Source organism: Leptopilina boulardi, unplaced genomic scaffold (assembly GCF_019393585.1).
Source record: "Leptopilina boulardi isolate dan_hultmark-lab unplaced genomic scaffold, ZJU_Lbou_2.1 LbouV2_248, whole genome shotgun sequence".
Classification (NCBI taxonomy): domain Eukaryota; kingdom Metazoa; phylum Arthropoda; class Insecta; order Hymenoptera; family Figitidae; genus Leptopilina; species Leptopilina boulardi.
In genome coordinates this window covers 908,414-929,310 of record NW_026137805.1, presented here as the reverse complement: position 1 = coordinate 929,310, position 20,897 = coordinate 908,414, and the positions used below count along the sequence as shown (strand labels likewise).

The 20,897-nt window shown below is 27.4% G+C and overlaps 1 protein-coding gene across 4 annotated transcripts in view; it reads right to left on the bottom strand.

The window, feature by feature from the left end:
• Window positions 1–13,595, bottom strand: part of LOC127280490 (uncharacterized) — a 147,030-nt gene extending 133,435 nt beyond the window's left edge. For 2 of the 4 annotated variants that reach the window (XM_051303508.1, XM_051303509.1), the window contains exon 1: window positions 13,275–13,595. The gene's annotated coding sequence lies outside the window, so the exon portion shown is untranslated. The remainder of the gene's footprint in view (window positions 1–13,274) is intronic. The other 2 variants (XM_051303505.1, XM_051303507.1) reach the window with 2 other exon arrangements.
• Between the last annotated feature and the right edge of the window lie 7,302 nt (window positions 13,596–20,897).

Sequence of the window (20,897 nt, the reverse complement as noted above, 5' to 3'; positions counted from 1 at the left end):
AGATATATAGAAACTAATATATATATATATAATATCAAATGAGAAGATGGAAATAAAATCGAGTGGGTGGGTGATAAAGAGCGATAAGTGTGGGGTATGAGCGGAGGGGGGGGGGTTAAATGACTTGATAGAAAGAGCAACCAAATGAGCGCATTTCGCGGCATGGGAGATCGCAACCACGCCCTTTTCTGCCTTCCCCTCCTCTCATGACTTATATACACGAGACTCTGGACATACCAATGCGTACGCGACGCGAACACACATTTCCTCCAAGTGTATACATATATATGTGTGTAGTAAAACGTATATATGCCATTTAACAGTGGCGTAGACACTATCAACGAAGAAATTTAATCAGTTTTTAATTTTTCAAACAGCAAGGATTAAATGCTATAGATACTTTAATTTATTAATATTACGATTGTTCTATTAATGTACCTTTTTAGTAATTAACTATTGTTTACCACAGTTATAAACTAAATAAATAAAAATAATCCAAATTAGCCAGAAAACGAGAAATGAGTTTCCTATCTGTGTTCAGTCGGTAAAGTAGATTTCGAAAACGCGGAAAATTTAAATTCGAAAAATGATAATCTTGTATTAACGAATTCAAATCAATTATCTCATTGTAAATTATGTACCGTTCACACTAACCTTTAAAAGATTAATTTAAAAATTTCGCCATTTATTTGACATATATTAATACTATAATAATTCATGTAAATAGCGTTCAAAACAAAAATTAGTGAATTTTCAAGACTTTTTTAAATCGATAATAATATGCTACTGAATTATTAGGTATAGGTTTTAAACTATATTTTTTGAGACCTTTAACATTTGGAAGAGTCTCCCACCCCTCACCCTCTCTTTGGCCCTGATCTTTTTCACCTGAAGGGAGACGAGGTAAAAAGAAAGAAAAAAAACTAAAATAAAGAAGAGGCAGAAGCAGAAGAACAAAAAAAAAAGAAAAGAAAAAAACGAAGAACAGAAACCTTGGGTCTGCGCGTCCATCCCGAAATGACCCCGATCTCCTCTGAGGTCGTATCTCGAGCCAACAATCTTTTGCAGCTACCATTTCTGCATCAACAGACCCGGAATAAAGGTCCCGCTATATATTTTAAGCCCAAGGAACTCGAGCAGAAATTTCTTTTTACATTTTTTTGCAATCTAAATTTAATATTATTTTTTTATCACAATCAATCAAAAAAAAAGAAACTTCAACTATGGAAACATTTTTTTTCAAATTTAATCAGACAATTAACAAATCTAAAATATTAACGACAAAAAAATTCGAAAATGATAATAAAAAATTATTTTATTTATAATCGATGCACACAAAAAATCAATACGGAAACCATTTCCACATAAGAATAAAATTTCAAAAAAAAATTAAAACAATATAATTTAAGAAATATTCATTCAGAAATAAAGCCAAAGTCTTAAACAAGAATTTGACTAAAAAAAAGTATGGCGCACTTCTTGATTGGTACAGCGGATACTGAGCTACACACAAAATACTTTTGGAAAAATTTCCGAAAAACTAAATTCCCGAGACAATTGTTCGAAAATACGGCTAAAGTCATTAGAAAAAAGTATCGAACAAAAAATGTATGGCGCACTTTTTGATTGGTCCAGCGGATGCTGAGCTACACTCAAAAATATTTTGGAAAAATTTTCGAAAAATTAAATTCGCGAGATAATTGCTCCGGAATACCACCAATAAAATAGGGAAAAAGTTTCGAACAAAAAATGTATGGCGCACTTTTTGATTGGTCCAGCGGATGCTGAGCTACACTCAAAAATATTTTTGAAAAATTTTCGAAAAATTAAATTCGCGAGATAATCGCTCCGGAATACCGCCAAAGTAGTTAGAAGAAAGTTCTGAACAAAAAATGTATGGCGCACTTTTTGATTGGTCCAGCGGATGCTGAGCTACACTCAGATAAATTTTTTAAAAATTTTCGAAAAATTAAATTCACGAGATAATTGCACTGGAATACCACCAATAAAATAGGGAAAAAGTTTCGAACAAAAAATGTATAGCGCACTTTTTGATTGGTCCAGCGGATGCTGAGCTACACTCAAAAATATTTTGGAAAAATTTTCGAAATATTAAATTCGCGAGGTAATCGCTCCGGAATACCGCCAAAGAAGTTAGAAAAAAGTTCTGAACAAAAAATGTATGGCGCACTTTTTGATTGGTCCAGCGGATGCTGAGCTGAACTAGAAAACAAATTCGGAAAAATTTTCGAAAAATTAAATTTGCGAGATAATCGCTCCGGAATACTACCAATAAAATAGGGAAAAAGTTTCGAACAAAAAATGTATGGCGCACTTTTTGATTGGTCCAGCGGATGCTGAGCTACACTCAAAAATATTTTGGAAAAATTTCCGAAAAATTAAATTCGCGAGATAATCGTTCCGGAATACTGCCAAATTCTTTAGCAAAAAGTAGCGAACAAAAAATATATGGCGCACTTTTTGATTGGTCCAGCGGATGCTGAGCTGAACTAGAAAACAAATTCGGAAAAATTTTCGAAAAATTAAATTCGCGAGATAATCGCTCCGGAATACCACCAATAAAATAGGGAAAAAGTTTCGAACAAAAAATGTATGGCGCACTTTTTGATTGGTCCAGCGGATGCTGAGCTACACTCAAAAATATTTTGGAAAAATTTTCGAAAAATTAAATTCGCGAGATAATCGCTCCGGAATACTACCAATAAAATAGGGAAAAAGTTTCGAACAAAAAATGTATGGCGCACTTTTTGATTGGTCCAGCGGATGCTGAGCTACACTCAAAAATATTTTGGAAAAATTTTCGAAAAATTAAATTCGCGAGATAATTGCTCCGGAATACCACCAATAAAATAGGTAAAAAGTTTCGAACAAAAAATGTATGGCGCACTTTTCGATTGGTCCAGCGGATGCTGAGCTACACTCAAAAATATTTTTGAAAAATTTTCGAAAAATTAAATTCGCGAGATAATCGCTCCGGAATACCGCCAAAGTAGTTAGAAGAAAGTTCTGAACAAAAAATGTATGGCGCACTTTTTGATTGGTCCAGCGGATGCTGAGCTACACTCAAAAATATTTTGGAAAATTTTTCGAAAAATTAAATTTGGGAGATAATCGTTCCGGAATACTGCCAAATTCTTTAGCAAAAAGTAGCGAACAAAAAATGTATGGCGCACTTTTTGATTGGTCCAGCGGATGCTGAGCTGAACTAGAAAACAAATTCGGAAAAATTTTCGAAAAATTAAATTCGCGAGATAATCGCTCCGGAATACCACCAATAAAATAGGGAAAAAGTTTCGAACAAAAAATGTATGGCGCACTTTTCGATTGGTCCAGCGGATGCTGAGCTACACTCAAAAATATTTTGGAAAAATTTTCGAAAAATTAAATTCGCGAGATAATCGCTCCGGAATACTACCAATAAAATAGGGAAAAAGTTTCGAACAAAAAATGTATGGCGCACTTTTTGATTGGTCCAGCGGATGCTGAGCTACACTCGAAAATATTTTGGAAAAATTTTCGAAAAATTAAATTCGCGAGATAATTGCTCCGGAATACCACCAATAAAATAGGTAAAAAGTTTCGAACAAAAAATGTATGGCGCACTTTTCGATTGGTCCAGCGGATGCTGAGCTACACTCAAAAATATTTTTGAAAAATTTTCGAAAAATTAAATTCGCGAGATAATCGCTCCGGAATACCGCCAAAGTAGTTAGAAGAAAGTTCTGAACAAAAAATGTATGGCGCACTTTTTGATTGGTCCAGCGGATGCTGAGCTACACTCAAAAATATTTTGGAAAATTTTTCGAAAAATTAAATTTGGGAGATAATCGTTCCGGAATACTGCCAAATTCTTTAGCAAAAAGTAGCGAACAAAAAATGTATGGCGCACTTTTTGATTGGTCCAGCGGATGCTGAGCTGAACTAGAAAACAAATTCGGAAAAATTTTCGAAAAATTAAATTCGCGAGATAATCGCTCCGGAATACCACCAATAAAATAGGGAAAAAGTTTCGAACAAAAAATGTATGGCGCACTTTTTGATTGGTCCAGCGGATGCTGAGCTACACTCAAAAATATTTTGGAAAAATTTTCGAAAAATTAAATTCGCGAGATAATCGTTCCGGAAAACTGCCAAATTCTTTAGCAAAAAGTAGCGAACAAAAAATGTATGGCGCACTTTTTGATTGGTCCAGCGGATGCTGAGCTACACTCAAAAATAATTTGGAAAAATTTTCAAAAAATTAAATTCGCTAGATAATCTTTCGGGAATACCGCCATAGTGATTAGAAGAAAGTTCTGAACAAAAAATGTATGGCCCACTTTTTGATTGGTCCAGCGGATGCTGAGCTACACTTAGATAAATTTTTTAAAAACTTTCGTAAAATTAAATTTGCGAGATAATTGGTTGGGAATACCGCCGAAGTCTTAACCCGGGAGTCTCGAACAAAACATGTATGGCGCACTTTTTGATTGGTCCAGCGGATGCTGAGCTACACTCAGATAAATTTTTTAAAAAATTTCGAAAAATTAAATTTGCGAGATAATTGATCGGAAATACCGCCAAAGTCTTAACCCGGGAGTCTCGAACAAAAAATGTATGGCGCACTTTTTGATTGGTCCAGCGGATGCTGAGCTACACTCAGATAAATTTTTTAAAAATTTTCGAAAAATTAAATTCGCGAGATAATTGCTCCGGAATACCACCAATGAAATAGGGAAAAAGTTTCGAACAAAAAATGTATGGCGCACTTTTTGATTGGTCCAGCGGATGCTGAGCTACACTCAAAAATATTTTGGAAAAATTTTCGAAAAATTAAATTTGCGAGATAATCGTTCCGGAATACTGCCAAATTCTTTAGCAAAAAGTAGCGAACAAAAAATGTATGGCGCACTTTTTGATTGGTCCAGCGGATGCTGAACTGAACTAGAAAACAAATTCGGAAAAATTTTCGAAAAATTAAATTCGCGAGATAATCGCTCCGGAATACCGCCAAAGTAGTTAGAAGAAAGTTCTGAACAAAAAATGTATGGCGCACTTTTTGATTGGTCCAGCGGATGCTGAGCTACACTCAGATAAATTTTTTAAAAATTTTCGAAAAATTAAATTCACGAGATAATTGCACTGGAATACCACCAATAAAATAGGGAAAAAGTTTCGAACAAAAAATGTATAGCGCACTTTTTGATTGGTCCAGCGGATGCTGAGCTACACTCAAAAATATTTTGGAAAAATTTTCGAAAAATTAAATTCGCGAGATAATCGTTCCGGAATACTGCCAAATTCTTTAGCAAAAAGTAGCAAACAAAAAATGTATGGCGCACTTTTTGATTGGTCCAGCGGATGCTGAGCTGAACTAGAAAACAAATGCGGAAAAATTTTCGAAAAATTAAATTCGCGAGATAATCGCTCCGGAATACCACCAATAAAATAGGGAAAAAGTTTCGAACAAAAAATGTATGGCGCACTTTTTGATTGGTCCAGCGGATGCTGAGCTACACTCAAAAATATTTTGGAAAAATTTTCGAAAAATTAAATTCGCGAGATAATCGTTCCGGAATACTGCCAAATTCTTTAGCAAAAAGTAGCAAACAAAAAATGTATGGCGCACTTTTTGATTGGTCCAGCGGATGCTGAGCTGAACTAGAAAACAAATTCGGAAAAATTTTCGAAAAATTAAATTCGCGAGATAATCGCTCCGGAATACCACCAATAAAATAGGGAAAAAGTTTCGAACAAAAACTATATGGCGCACTTTTTGATTGGTCCAGCGGATGCTGAGCTACACTCAAAAATATTTTGGAAAATTTTTCGAAAAATTAAATTTGGGAGATAATCGTTCCGGAATACTGCCAAATTCTTTAGCAAAAAGTAGCGAACAAAAAATGTATGGCGCACTTTTTGATTGGTCCAGCGGATGCTGAGCTACACTCAAAAATATTTTTGAAAAATTTTCGAAAAATTAAATTCGCGAGATAATCGCTCCGGAATACTACCAATAAAATAGGGAAAAAGTTTCGAACAAAAAATGTATGGCGCACTTTTCGATTGGTCCAGCGGATGCTGAGCTACACTCAAAAATATTTTTGAAAAATTTTCGAAAAATTAAATTCGCGAGATAATCGCTCCGGAATACCGCCAAAGTAGTTAGAAGAAAGTTCTGAACAAAAAATGTATGGCGCACTTTTTGATTGGTCCAGCGGATGCTGAGCTACACTCAAAAATATTTTGGAAAATTTTTCGAAAAATTAAATTTGGGAGATAATCGTTCCGGAATACTGCCAAATTCTTTAGCAAAAAGTAGCGAACAAAAAATGTATGGCGCACTTTTTGATTGGTCCAGCGGATGCTGAGCTGAACTAGAAAACAAATTCGGAAAAATTTTCGAAAAATTAAATTCGCGAGATAATCGCTCCGGAATACCACCAATAAAATAGGGAAAAAGTTTCGAACAAAAAATGTATTGCGCACTTTTTGATTGGTCCAGCGGATGCTGAGCTACACTCAAAAATATTTTGGAAAAATTTTCGAAAAATTAAATTCGCGAGATAATCGCTCCGGAATACCGCCAAAGTAGTTAGAAAAAAGTTCTGAACAAAAAATGTATGGCGCACTTTTTGATTGGTCCAGCGGATGCTGAGCTACACTCAAAAATATTTTGGAAAAATTTTCGAAAAATTAAATTCGCGAGATAATCGTTCCGGAATACTGCCAAATTCTTTAGCAAAAAGTAGCAAACAAAAAATGTATGGCGCACTTTTTGATTGGTCCAGCGGATGCTGAGCTACACTCAAAAATATTTTGGAAAAATTTTCGAAAAATTAAATTCGCGAGATAATCGCTCCGGAATACCGCCAAAGTAGTTAGAAGAAAGTTCTGAACAAAAAATGTATGGCGCACTTTTTGATTGGTCCAGCGGATGCTGAGCTACACTCAAAAATATTTTGGAAAATTTTTCGAAAAATTAAATTCGCGAGATAATCGTTCCGAAATACTGCCAAATTCTTTAGCAAAAAGTAGCGAACAAAAAATGTATGGCGCACTTTTTGATTGGTCCAGCGGATGCTGAGCTGAACTAGAAAACAAATTCGGAAAAATTTTCGAAAAATTAAATTCGTGAGATAATTGCTCCGGAATACCGCCAATAAAATAGGGAAAAAGTTTCGAACAGAAAATGTATGGCGCACTTTTTGATTGGTCCAGCGGATGCTGAGCTACACTCAAAAATATTTTGGAAAATTTTTCGAAAAATTAAATTTGCGAGATAATCGTTCCGGAATACTGCCAAATTCTTTAGCAAAAAGTAGCGAACAAAAAATGTATGGCGCACTTTTTGATTGGTCCAGCGGATGCTGAGCTACACTCAGATAAATTTTTTAAAAATTTTCGAAAAATTAAATTCACGAGATAATTGCTCCGGAATACCACCAATAAAATAGGGAAAAAGTTTCGAACAAAAAATGTATGGCGCACTTTTTGATTGGTCCAGCGGATGCTGAGCTACACTCAAAAATATTTTGGAAAAATTTTCGAAAAATTAAATTCACGAGATAATTGCTCCGGAAAACTGCCAAATTCTTTAGCAAAAAGTAGCGAACAAAAAATGTATGGCGCACTTTTTGATTGGTCCAGCGGATGCTGAGCTACACTTAGATAAATTTTTTAAAAAATTTCGTAAAATTAAATTTGCATGATAATTGGTTGGGAATACCGCCAAAGTCTTAACCCGGGAGTCTCGAACAAAACATGTATGGCGCACTTTTTGATTGGTCCAGCGGATGCTGAGCTACACTCAGATAAATTTTTTAAAAATTTTCGAAAAATTAAATTCACGAGATAATTGCACCGGAATACCACCAATAAAATAGGGAAAAAGTTTCGAACAAAAAATGTATAGCGCACTTTTTGATTGGTCCAGCGGATGCTGAGCTACACTCAGATAAATTTTTTAAAAAATTTCGAAAAATTAAATTTGCGTGATAATTGATCGGAAATACCGCCAAAGTCTTAACCCGGGAGTCTCGAACAAAAAATGTATGGCGCACTTTTTGATTGGTCCAGCGGATGCTGAGCTACACTCAGATAAATTTTTTAAAAATTTTCGAAAAATTAAATTCACGAGATAATTGCACCGGAATACCACCAATAAAATAGGGAAAAAGTTTCGAACAAAAAATGTATAGCGCACTTTTTGATTGGTCCAGCGGATGCTGAGCTACACTCAGATAAATTTTTTAAAAAATTTCGAAAAATTAAATTTGCGAGATAATTGATCGGAAATACCGCCAAAGTCTTAACCCGGGAGTCTCGAACAAAAAATGTATGGCGCACTTTTTGATTGGTCCAGCGGATGCTGAGCTACACTCAGATAAATTTTTAAAAATTTTCGAAAAATTAAATTCACGAGATAATTGCTCCGGAATACCACCAATAAAATAGGGAAAAAGTTTCGAAAAAAAATGTATGGCGCACTTTTTGATTGGTCCAGCGGATGCTGAGCTACACTTAAAAATATTTTGGAAAATTTTTCGAAAAATTAAATTTGCGAGATAATCGTTCCGGAATACCACCAATAAAATAGGGAAAAAGTTTCGAACAAAAAATGTATAGCGCACTTTTTGATTGGTCCAGCGGATGCTGAGCTACACTCAGATAAATTTTTTAAAAAATTTCGAAAAATTAAATTTGCGAGATAATTGATCGGAAATACCGCCAAAGTCTTAACCCGGGAGTCTCGAACAAAAAATGTATGGCCCACTTATTGATTGGTCCAGCGGATGCTGAGCTACACTTAGATAAATTTTTTAAAAAATTTCGAAAAATTAAATTTGCGAGATAATTGGTTGGGAATACCGCCAAAGTCTTAACCCGGGAGTCTCGAACAAAACATGTATGGCGCACTTTTTCATTGGTCCAGCGGATGCTGAGCTACACTCAGATAAATTTTTTAAAAAATTTCGAAATATTAAATTTGCGAGATAATTGATCGGAAATACCGCCAAAGTCTTAACCCGGGAGTCTCGAACAAAAAATGTTTGGCGCACTTTTTGATTGGTCCAGCGGATGCTGAGCTACACTCAGATAAATTTTTTAAAAGTTTTCGAAAAATTAAATTCACGAGATAATTGCACCGGAATACCACCAATAAAATAGGGAAAAAGTTTCGAACAAAAAATGTATAGCGCACTTTTTGATTGGTCCAGCGGATGCTGAGCTACACTCAAAAATATTTTGGAAAAATTTTCGAAAAATTAAATTCACGAGATAATTGCTCCGGAAAACTGCCAAATTCTTTAGCAAAAAGTAGCGAACAAAAAATGTATGGCGCACTTTTTGATTGGTCCAGCGGATGCTGAGCTACACTCAAAAATAATTTGGAAAAATTTTCAAAAAATTAAATTCGCTAGATAATCTTTCGGGAATACCGCCATAGTGATTAGAAGAAAGTTCTGAACAAAAAATGTATGGCCCACTTATTGATTGGTCCAGCGGATGCTGAGCTACACTCAGATAAATTTTTTAAAAAATTTCGAAAAATTAAATTTGCGAGATAATTGATCGGAAATACCGCCAAAGTCTTAACCCGGGAGTCTCGAACAAAAAATGTATGGCGCACTTTTTGATTGGTCCAGCGGATGCTGAGCTACACTCAGATAAATTTTTTAAAAGTTTTCGAAAAATTAAATTCACGAGATAATTGCACCGGAATACCACCAATAAAATAGGGAAAAAGTTTCGAACAAAAAATGTATAGCGCACTTTTTGATTGGTCCAGCGGATGCTGAGCTACACTCAAAAATATTTTGGAAAAATTTTCGAAAAATTAAATTCACGAGATAATTGCTCCGGAAAACTGCCAAATTCTTTAGCAAAAAGTAGCGAACAAAAAATGTATGGCGCACTTTTTGATTGGTCCAGCGGATGCTGAGCTACACTCAAAAATAATTTGGAAAAATTTTCAAAAAATTAAATTCGCTAGATAATCTTTCGGGAATACCGCCATAGTGATTAGAAGAAAGTTTCGAACAAAAAATGTATGGCGCACTTTTTGATTGGTCCAGCGGATGCTGAGCTACACTCAAAAATATTTTGGAAAAATTTTCGAAAAATTAAATTTGCGAGATAATCGTTCCGGAATACTGCCAAATTCTTTAGCAAAAAGTAGCGAACAAAAAATGTATGGCGCACTTTTTGATTGGTCCAGCGGATGCTGAACTGAACTAGAAAACAAATTCGGAAAAATTTTCGAAAAATTAAATTCGCGAGATAATCGCTCCGGAATACCGCCAAAGTAGTTAGAAGAAAGTTCTGAACAAAAAATGTATGGCGCACTTTTTGATTGGTCCAGCGGATGCTGAGCTACACTCAAAAATATTTTGGAAAAATTTTCGAAAAATTAAATTCGCGAGATAATCGTTCGGGAATACCGCCATAGTGATTAGAAGAAAGTTCTGAACAAAAAATGTATGGCGCACTTTTTGATTGGTCCAGCGGATGCTGAGCTACACTCAAAAATATTTTGGAAAAATTTTCGAAAAATTAAATTCGCGAGATAATTGCTCCGGAATACCACCAATAAAATAGGTAAAAAGTTTCGAACAAAAAATGTATGGCGCACTATTTGATAATTTTTTTTATGATTAGATAAAGAATTTTTGCATTATATGTAACTTTCTTGTTTTATATTATTTATGAATTAAAAATTGAGGGTTTGAATTGGTTGATAAAAGTGACCGGATTTTATTATATTTTTATATTTGTATGAATATATATATATATAATTCGTTTCTCATTTGTCTTCTTTGGTATATACTTGGGTTTGCTTGATAAGAAAAAAATTCAAGGCCTAACCTTTTCTCGAGTACATAATTTCACCATGTCTTGTGAGGTGATACATTGTGAAAGGCTCTTACTATATTAGGCATTTCATGCCAAATGACACACTATTTTGCATTTACTTCTCCGATTTTTTTGAAACTTTTTGTTGCTTTTACTATATTAATTGAGATTAGCTTGCATGCTTTTTTACAATTTTTTTAGGAAGCTATTTACTTTCTTAAAAAGTGCATAAATTTTTAAGCTTTGTCCGTTCGAAGGGCAAACAATTTTTTCCAGTATTTTTGTAAATTTTTTTTTTTCAAATAAATTAAAATTCTGAATTTTTTCAAAAATTCATTTCTCATAAACGGCTTGCTAAAAAAAATGTTTAAAAAATTTATGAAAGCTAGTCTCAATTTGTAGTAAAGGAAAAAAAAGTTTCAAAAAAGTCGGAGATGTAAATGTAAAATGTTGTCTGTTTTGGCGTGGAATATGCCACATTTATATATATATATATATATACTCTTTTATATAAACGGACAAATGCGTGAAGTAAAATAATCTGGCTCGATCTCTCACAGTGCTTTCACGACATCGATCACAAATTCAATTCTGCAAGGCGAAACGCACACTTTTTATGGCATGCATTTTGCGCGCTAATTTTACGACCTCCATCTACATTGTTATAAACAATATTTTTTTTTTTAAATGTGTTTTTTCATTCCCTTTTTTAGACAAATATTATCATTTTTTTTTGGTTTCTATTTTTAAGAAAAAGAAGACGGAAATATAAAATTTTAAATTAATCTAAAATATCTAGTTTTAATAATTAGTTATTAGTTAAATTAAATAATTGTGTTATTTAATAATATTTATTGATACAAATTTTAATTTAAAAATGTTTTTTAAATAATTGTTTATAAAATTTTAAATAAATTACTAGGAAAATTAAACGCACGCGAAATTAGGAATTTAATTGTTTATTATAAAGAAATTAAAATTAATATTATCAATAATATTTTTAATTTATTACAATATTATTACATTGTTAATAATAATTCCTTAATTTTTATCAAATAAAAAAAAATATTTCTTGATTTTTTTTTTTTGATTATATGTCGATAATTTTTCAGAAATTATTCAAGAAAATTTTCGATTTAAAATTTAAATTGATAATTTTTAATATAACATATATAGGTAAAGGTCTTGTAAAAATTTCTTATCAAAATATTTATCATTAAATAAAATTTTTTATTTTTTATTATATAATAATAAATAATAATTATTATTATTAATAAATTTAAATTAATAAATAAATAATTTATAAATTATTTAAATTTAATATTTAATAGATATTATTCAATATTCCTAATTAATTAATGTAACATATATAAATATATATAAAATATAATAATTTAAATTTTATTTTAAATAAAAATTATTTTAAAAAATTTTATATTAAGTTAATATTTAAAAATAAAAATTATTAAAAAAATTAATATTTAGTCAAAATTAAAAATTTATATTTATATATAATATAAATATATATATATAATATAAATTTTTTTAATTATAATAACAAAAATAAATATCTATTTTGTGAAAATAAAAAAAAATTTAATTTGTATTATATAATATAAATAAATAAATAATATAAAATTTTTTTTATTATTTTTAAAATTAATTAAATTATTGTGATGTAATTAAATAAATTTTTGAAATTTGATAAAATTATCAACTTATGCAGCTTACTCTAACAGCAATCGAATCAATTTTTCTCACAATCCTCACAATTTTTTTGCACGATTCTAACAATTTTATAATTTTTAATAATTAAAATACGACAGCACAAATGACAATGTCAAAACATTGAAAAATTTTAACCAACACAAAATAATGTCAAACAATACATTTAAAAAAAACAAACGACCTATAACAAATACTAACTTCAGGTGTGGACAGAATAAACGAAAGATATTCACGATTATTATATGTAATAAAATAATAATAAAAGTAGTAATAATGATAATAACAATGAAAATATTAGTAATTATAATAATAATATTTTTTCAAATTTATCACATGACCTTAAGAATTTTTTTTTTCACGTATTAGAGTGAATTCTTCATTGCAGGGTGCAAATTTTACAAAAAAAAAAAAAAAAAAAATATTGCCTCATATTTCAGGACACGCTGTGGCTCTTCTGGAATGGATACTTGTGGCTTATAGGGTTACGATTTCTATATAGTTCAAGAAATAAAATATCTTTCAAAAAATAATTACATAAATCAACTGAATGTTGACGCGTGTATACAATATATAATTGTAAATAGAATAATATAATTATAATATAAATTATATAATAATTATATAAATATTTAAATTAATAATATAATATAATAATAAGATAATATTATAAAATATAATGCAAAACTTACATATGACTGTATAGTCAAAAACTGCATCCTGGAACACACACACAAAATAAAAAAAAAAATTCACTCACTCCCGAAAAATAAAATTTTTTGCGAATTTTAATAAAAATGATTGCAATTTAAAGGAATTAAATTTATATTCAACGAATTTGAAAAAAAAAATTAAACACGTGCTCACGTGACGCGCGCGTCAACTAAACTATCAAATTAACGCTTCATTCAGAGGAAAAAAGAAAAATGGCGCTTAAATTAATTGCCACGAGGAGCGCAAAATTTTTAAATTGAAAATTCGAAGCTCAATATTTTTAAAAATTTTGAAATCGTAAAATATGAAAGGAGTCATCTAGTGTTTATTTATTGTATACCTGATATAGAGCCCCTCCCTAAAAGTAAACAAATGTGCAAAACTCAATACCACGAAATAATTAATCTCTTCAATTATTATTTTTGCGTATTATACTTTAAATATATATATATATATATAGGGTGATTTTTATATTCCAAACCTTCTAAAATTTGTATTTTTAATTTTATTATTTTTTTTTTTTTAAAAAGGAAAAAAAAGAATCTTTTTTTTATATAAAAAAAAATGAAACAAAAAATAATGAGTTAAAAATTATAATTTTTGGAGAAAATTAATTTATAACTCAAAAATAAATTTTAATTTAATTCCAATAAATTTTTTTAAGAAAATAATTTTTCATTTTTAATAAAAATTAGTAAGGATAAATTTTAATTTAAAAAGAAATGAAGAAAAAATTTTTTATATTTGGTTAAATAATGAATTTTTTATATTATATATTTGTAAATGAAAGAAAGTTTGTTCGAAAGCTACAGCGATACAGTTTTATATTCGGTGAAAACTGCATTCCTTTGAAGAGAACATTGACAACTTTTTCTTTTTATTCTCAATTGGAAAAGTGTATAATTTTTTTTTTTTTTTGCTTTTAACACGAATATAAAAAAAATATATTTATTTCAGATAAATTTAATATTTTGACTTGCAAATAAAAATTTGCATTAGGTACTAAATATTAAATTATTATTTTACAAAAATAAAATATTACCAAAAATTTGAAATTTTTATTATTTAAAATATTTATTTTTGAAAAAAGTAAATAAAAAAAATTTTTATTTAAATAAAAATATAATATACGATTTTTATTTAGATTTAGAAAAATATATTTTTTTTCTCACTATATTTTGAAAGAAAAATTTATTATTTTGTAATTTATTTATTAATTCATATTAAATATTTATTTATTAATATTTATTTATTTACATTAATTTATTTATTAAATTTATATTTCTATTAGATCCTTAATATAGGCAACCAGAATTGATTGTATGTAATTTCATAAATTTGCCACAGTTTCAATTATATAAATAATTGAAAAAAAATAAATCAAATTTTTTGACAATTTTTTCCTTGTAAAAAATTTGTAAAATTAGTTTTTTTTTTTTTAATTCTTATGGAAAAAAAATACTGTACGTTCGCAGTGTATGCACATTGGGTTGACTATCTTAAGGGGAAAAAACGAATATCTACCTTATCGACACAAGATAAAATTTAAATATTAAAAAAATAAATTATATTTAAAAAAAAATTAATAAATTAGAAATATATAAAATAAAAAATTATTAATTATTATTTCATTATTATTTCATACAAAAAATATTTAATTTACTAAATAATTAAATTAATTTCATTTGTTTATCGAAATTATTGTAAAGTAAGAAAAAAAAATTGTCTTAAAAATTTTTTAAAAATAAATTTATTTTTCCATAGATTTGAAATCGTATTAAAATTAGGAAAGTTGAAAAAATAATAATGTTATTTTATATTAAAATAAAATAATTTAATTTATGTTAAAAAAATTTAATTTATATTAAATAAAACAATTTTCATTTATATTATATAAATTTTTTTTTTTAAATTTCAAATTTTTCAAAAAAATTAAGATATTTCTTACTGTATTACGAAAAAAAAAATTTCAAAAAAAGGATAGAAAAAATTAGTTTGGATTAACACGGATAGGAAAAAGAAAGAGAGAGAGAGAGAAAGAGAGAAATAGAGTTTCAATGAAGAAGAAATAAAGAAGAAAAACGTGGGGCCAAAAATTGAGAAAAATTGTGCGTTTATTACTGAATACGTAAAGACTATATTTAATTATATTTATATGCAACTGATGACGATTTCCTTTTTTTTTTTATTTCCAAAAAACAGTCTAAAAAAACTGCCATAGACGAGTGCAGTTTTTATTTTTTACTATATTTATATATATATATATTAATGAAAGATTATATATATATTTTTTTATTTAAATATAAACCTAAACATTTAAAATCAAGGCCATAGCCAGAATTTTCTTTTTAATGCACTGTTAAAATTTTGCAAAAAAATTAAAAAAATAAAAAAAAAATTTTTTTTTTTAAATTTGTTTTTAAAAATTATTTGGTTTTAATAAATTCAAAACTATTTTAATTTTTTTTTACTTTAATAATTTATAATTTTAACAGTGCGAAAATTAATTTCACTAAAGGAATGTTTAATTCTTTTATTTTTCAATCGTCGTTAATTAAAAAAAAAAAAATAAAATAATGAATAATACAAGAAAAATTTTGTACATTGAATATGAATATATTTAAAGTATGAAACGAAATTATAATAAGATGATACGTAATTTGATTGAATAATTTTTATAATAGCAGATGTCCAAGAGATTTTACAGATTACATTTTTGCAAAAAATATATATTATACATATATATAATATAATAATAAAATAATAAATTATTTTTTTATTATAATATTATACAATATATAATATAAATATAATATTCATTTTTATTATACAAAAAAAAAAAATTACGATTCGTTACTTAATAATCACTGTATAATAATTGTTATATTTTTTTTTATTTCTTTTTTCATTGGTCTGTGAATGACAGCAATATAATTTTATTATTTATTTATTACACAGTAATATTCTGTAACAAAAATTAAAAAAAGAAAAAAAAATTTTTTTTTCACTCTTCTAAAATTGCAAAAATGTTACAATTATAAAAAATTTTTAAATTAAGACTGATAATAATTTTTTTCGCCAACGGATATTAATTAACATTAATTGCTATTAATTAACATATTAAATTCTATGTAAATAGAATTGTTTTTATTAACATTAATTATTGATATCTTTTTTTTTTAACGCCCGGAGTTGTTTCTGCGCACGCGCGCAAAAAAAAGAGTGGGGGCAAATACGTTGTGATTGGCACTCACACACGCTATCCCCACTCCTTACTATGCGCGCGCAGTAATCTTTTTTTTTTTTTTTTTGCCACATAACCGGACTTATAATCATTATTAATATTAATCTAACAAATTGTTATTAATTAATTATTTATTAATAATTATAATTAATAGTTACTACTTTATTATTTTTACTAATATTTAATAAAACTATTATAATAGTTATTTTATAATCAATGTTTTTTTTATTTTTTTTTTAAATTTAGATAAATAGTTAAATAATATCAGCCAATGTTAATTAATATCAATTTAATTACAATAAAATTTGTTTAAAAATAATTTTTTTTTTTATAATCGTGTAACAAATTTTTTTTTCAACAAATTTTTTTTTTTTTTTTTTTCTATAACGAATATATGTTTACATATTTTTCCTGGCTACGGAAATTTTTTTATTTTGTTTTTCGCATTTCGTGTCAGTGTGTTTTTATTTTTGTATTTTTTAAACTACAATATAATTCGCGAATTTTTTTTTTCAAGTCAATATAATATTTTTGTGCAATCTTAATAAATTAATAATAAAAAAGCAAAAAAAAATTTATTTTTTTTCTCGAGGATTTGACAAAGTGTTTTTATTTTTATTTATACTCTTTTACTTGATTTATTATATTTTATTTTTTTTTATTATTATTTTCTCGTGTGATTTTTTTTTTTTTTTTTTTGTAGGAGAGGAGAGAATTAACGTCTCTCTCGCTCTCTCTCACTTGATTTCATTATTATTAATATATTATAATTAATTTTATTAAATAATCTATATTTATAATATATTTATATATATAACATATCCCCGCGCTCGATCTTGAAACTTGCACCCTGTACCTAATTAAAAGGACAAATACATGTATTTTATGTTTTTGTGTGTGTGTTTTTTTATTATTAATTTTTTTTTCTCTCTCTTTTTGTGTACATAAGTCTGTGTGTGTGTGCATAAAAAGGGGAAAATTTGATACAAATGTTACAAAAATTGTTTGTTTTTTTTTTTAATATTTTATTTAACCAGACGAAAAAAAATTACATTTTTTAAATTTTGTTATTTTTTAATTTACAGTATAGTAAAATTTATTGATACAAATTAATTTTTTTTTCTCGATATAATAATTAAATTAATAATTAATTAAAAATAAAAAAATAATAAAAATAATAAAAAAAATAATTAATTAAAGTTAATTAATTATTTATAATTAATTAATAATAGAAAATAAAACAAAAATGGTAAAAAAGAATTTTTTTTTATTTCACATAAACATCCAAGTAATGTAACATTTTTTTTTAAGCCATTTTATACAAAGCTGGCGTAAATGTAATACGTGTTTTTTTTTGTCTTATGTGTCCCACGTCGCAGTGTGATGAGTACGTGTATGATACATTTATATATGTATAATATAATCATATATCCTTTTAAAATTTTTTTCTCCTGATTTTTTTCTGTATTTGCGCAATAATTACAAAATAAAAAAAATTAATAATAATAATACTAAAAATATTCATATAAATAATAATAATAATAAAAATAATAATAATAGCAGTAGTTATAATAACAATAAAAACTTTAATAATGGTAAAAATCGGAGACAAAATTATTTCAAGACAATGGCCTCGCGGTAACTGCATTGACTGTGCAAAATTTCCGTCAAAGGTTCAATTCTTCCTAGAGTTGAATTTTTTATTTCATTCATTTTCTATTAAAAATTATTATAGATTTATTTCAAAATTTCTCAACGGTTCATTTTTATATATAATTTCTAATAATATTTAATAATAAAAATAAATGAAAAATAAAAATAGTAAATTTTATTTATTGAAAAATTTTATAATTTAATAATAATTTGTTTCAAATTAAATTTACATCAATATTTTCATATCTTTGAAATTAAATTTTAATACTTTTATTAATTTTTTTTTTTTAAATAAAAAGAAAAAATAATTTCTAATTGGAAAATAATTTCAATATAGTAAAAATTAATTTCAAAATGAAACAATAAAATTTGTTCGAAAGAAATTTTGAAATAGAAGGTTAAAAAAAAAAAAAAAATTCCCCTTCGGAAAGAATTGAACCCTAGTCAGTAAATTGGGGCGTCGAGAACTTTACCGCTAGGCCACTGGCTATTTTCTTTTAAAAAGCACTTGTCCGGACTCTACTAATGAAAAAAAATAATAATAACCATCTAATTATAACTAAAAATTTATAAAAATAATAATAAACATATTAAAAAAAAAATAAAAATTCATAAAAATAATAATAAACATATTAAAAAAAAATAAAAATTCATAAAAATAATAATTATCTAAATAAAAATAGGAACAAAAAATGATAACACCTATCTATATCTACAAAGGCAGTAGCCAAACATTGTGACTGACTGTGCTATTTTATTTATTTATTTTTTTTTTTGTGCCGAATCGTGATTAAGGCTGCGGGGAATTGCAGCGCAATTTTACATTAAAAGCATTCTTTCTCATACAATCAAAGCACTCAATTTTTTTTTTCATATTCTCCCTCTCTTTCTCTCTTTCATCTCACATATACACTCTCAAATTCATTTTCTCATCTTGCTACTAATTTTCAATTTCGTGTTCGCACAATTTTTTTAAAATTTTCTTTCTTTCTTTCCCTTTTGTTTTTTTATTCATGACTCACGCACGAAATTTTATTTATTTAATATTTTTTTTTATACTTTTTTTTTTTATTAGCCTTGTTTTACAACCATATTTGATGTCATCCAGCGACGTTTGACGAGCAAAAAATTCGCGGCTCGATTTAAATCGCGAATGAAAATCGTGAGATTTCTATTTTTTTTTTTTTTATTTTGCATTTCTTGTTTCACTTTAGTTTTTTTTTTTTTTAGGGCTTAGGCCATTCCTAGGACCACGAGAAAAAAAAATTTATTTTTTTTATACGTGGTGCCCTTTTTTTTGTGCTAAAAACTCGTCTGGTCATTATTTATTTAAATTGTAGTTTTTTTTTTTTTCATTAATATATTATTATTTATAATATGATGCGTCGCATTTTCTCGTGGCAGTAATTCGGTATAAATATTTGTTTATTTTTGGTTTCGGTTTTTTTTTTTTTTTTTTTCTTTTTTTTACACCAAATCGGGGATTCTGCGTCGTCTATTTCGTTCTTAAGTGTCTATCGTATTTTATCATATACATATATATCACTATTGTAGAATTAATAATAATAATAAAAATATTAATAATAATAATAATAATAGTAATAATAATAGTAATAATAATAATAATAATAATTATCATCATTATCGCATTATATAGTAATCGGACTTCGAAAAAAAAAAAAGTATTTTTTTGCGCTTTTCTTTTGTGCGTCAACTCAATAAGATTGTGCGTCTTAGCTTTGTTTTCTTTCTTTTTTAAAAAATCATTTGTTTTTCCTATATTTAAAAAAAAAATTAAACTAATAATTTGTAATTATTTGTATGTGTAAAAATGTAGAAAAATAATTGTAGAATAAAAAACAATTTAAAACAAAGGACTAGCGTTACTTTTTTTCTTTGGTTATAATTGTGAGCGTCACTTACAAGGAGTGGGGGTAACGCGCCTTCTCCCTCCACCCCAAAGCGGCGCGCGCAACATTCTTAACCTAAGTGACACTGTTTTAACGACACAAAAAATTAATTATCTATTATTTAATTAAAATTATTCACGTAAATAAGTAAAAAATAACTCTTTTTATTTTTACAAAAAAAAAAAAAATACAAATGTATTTTATTTGCAAAAAAAAATATTTTGGTAATTTGTGCCTGTTTTTAATATTTTATTTTAAATATTAATATTTAAAATTTCTTTTAAAAATAATTGGAAAAAAAAATTTTCCTAACAAAATAGAAAAAATGATTTATTTTCATTTTTTTACTTAGAAAAAAAAAATATAAAAAAATTATCAACTACTTGTGACAAATGGACAAAATATATATATATATATTTTTTTTATAATATAGACTTTGATGTTTCGAAGCCCGGGATAAGAAAAGAAAATTCAAAAAAAAATATTTGTAAAATTAAAAAAAAATATTAGTAACCTGAGATCGTCACATTCCAACTCTTTTGTTCCTTTTTTTTTCTATTTCAAGAAGTATCACACACCGATTTACGACTATTTCACATTATGCGATATCACAGAGAGAAGGTAGTGTTACAATTTTTTTTTTTTTTTTCTTAATTAATAAAAAATGTAACGATGTAACTTACACTGAATTTTCATATATACGACGCATCCGTACAACATCGATAAAATGCTTTTTATTATTATTATTTTTTTTCATTGGTCAACCAAAAAACTATTATTTATTAATTTTTTTT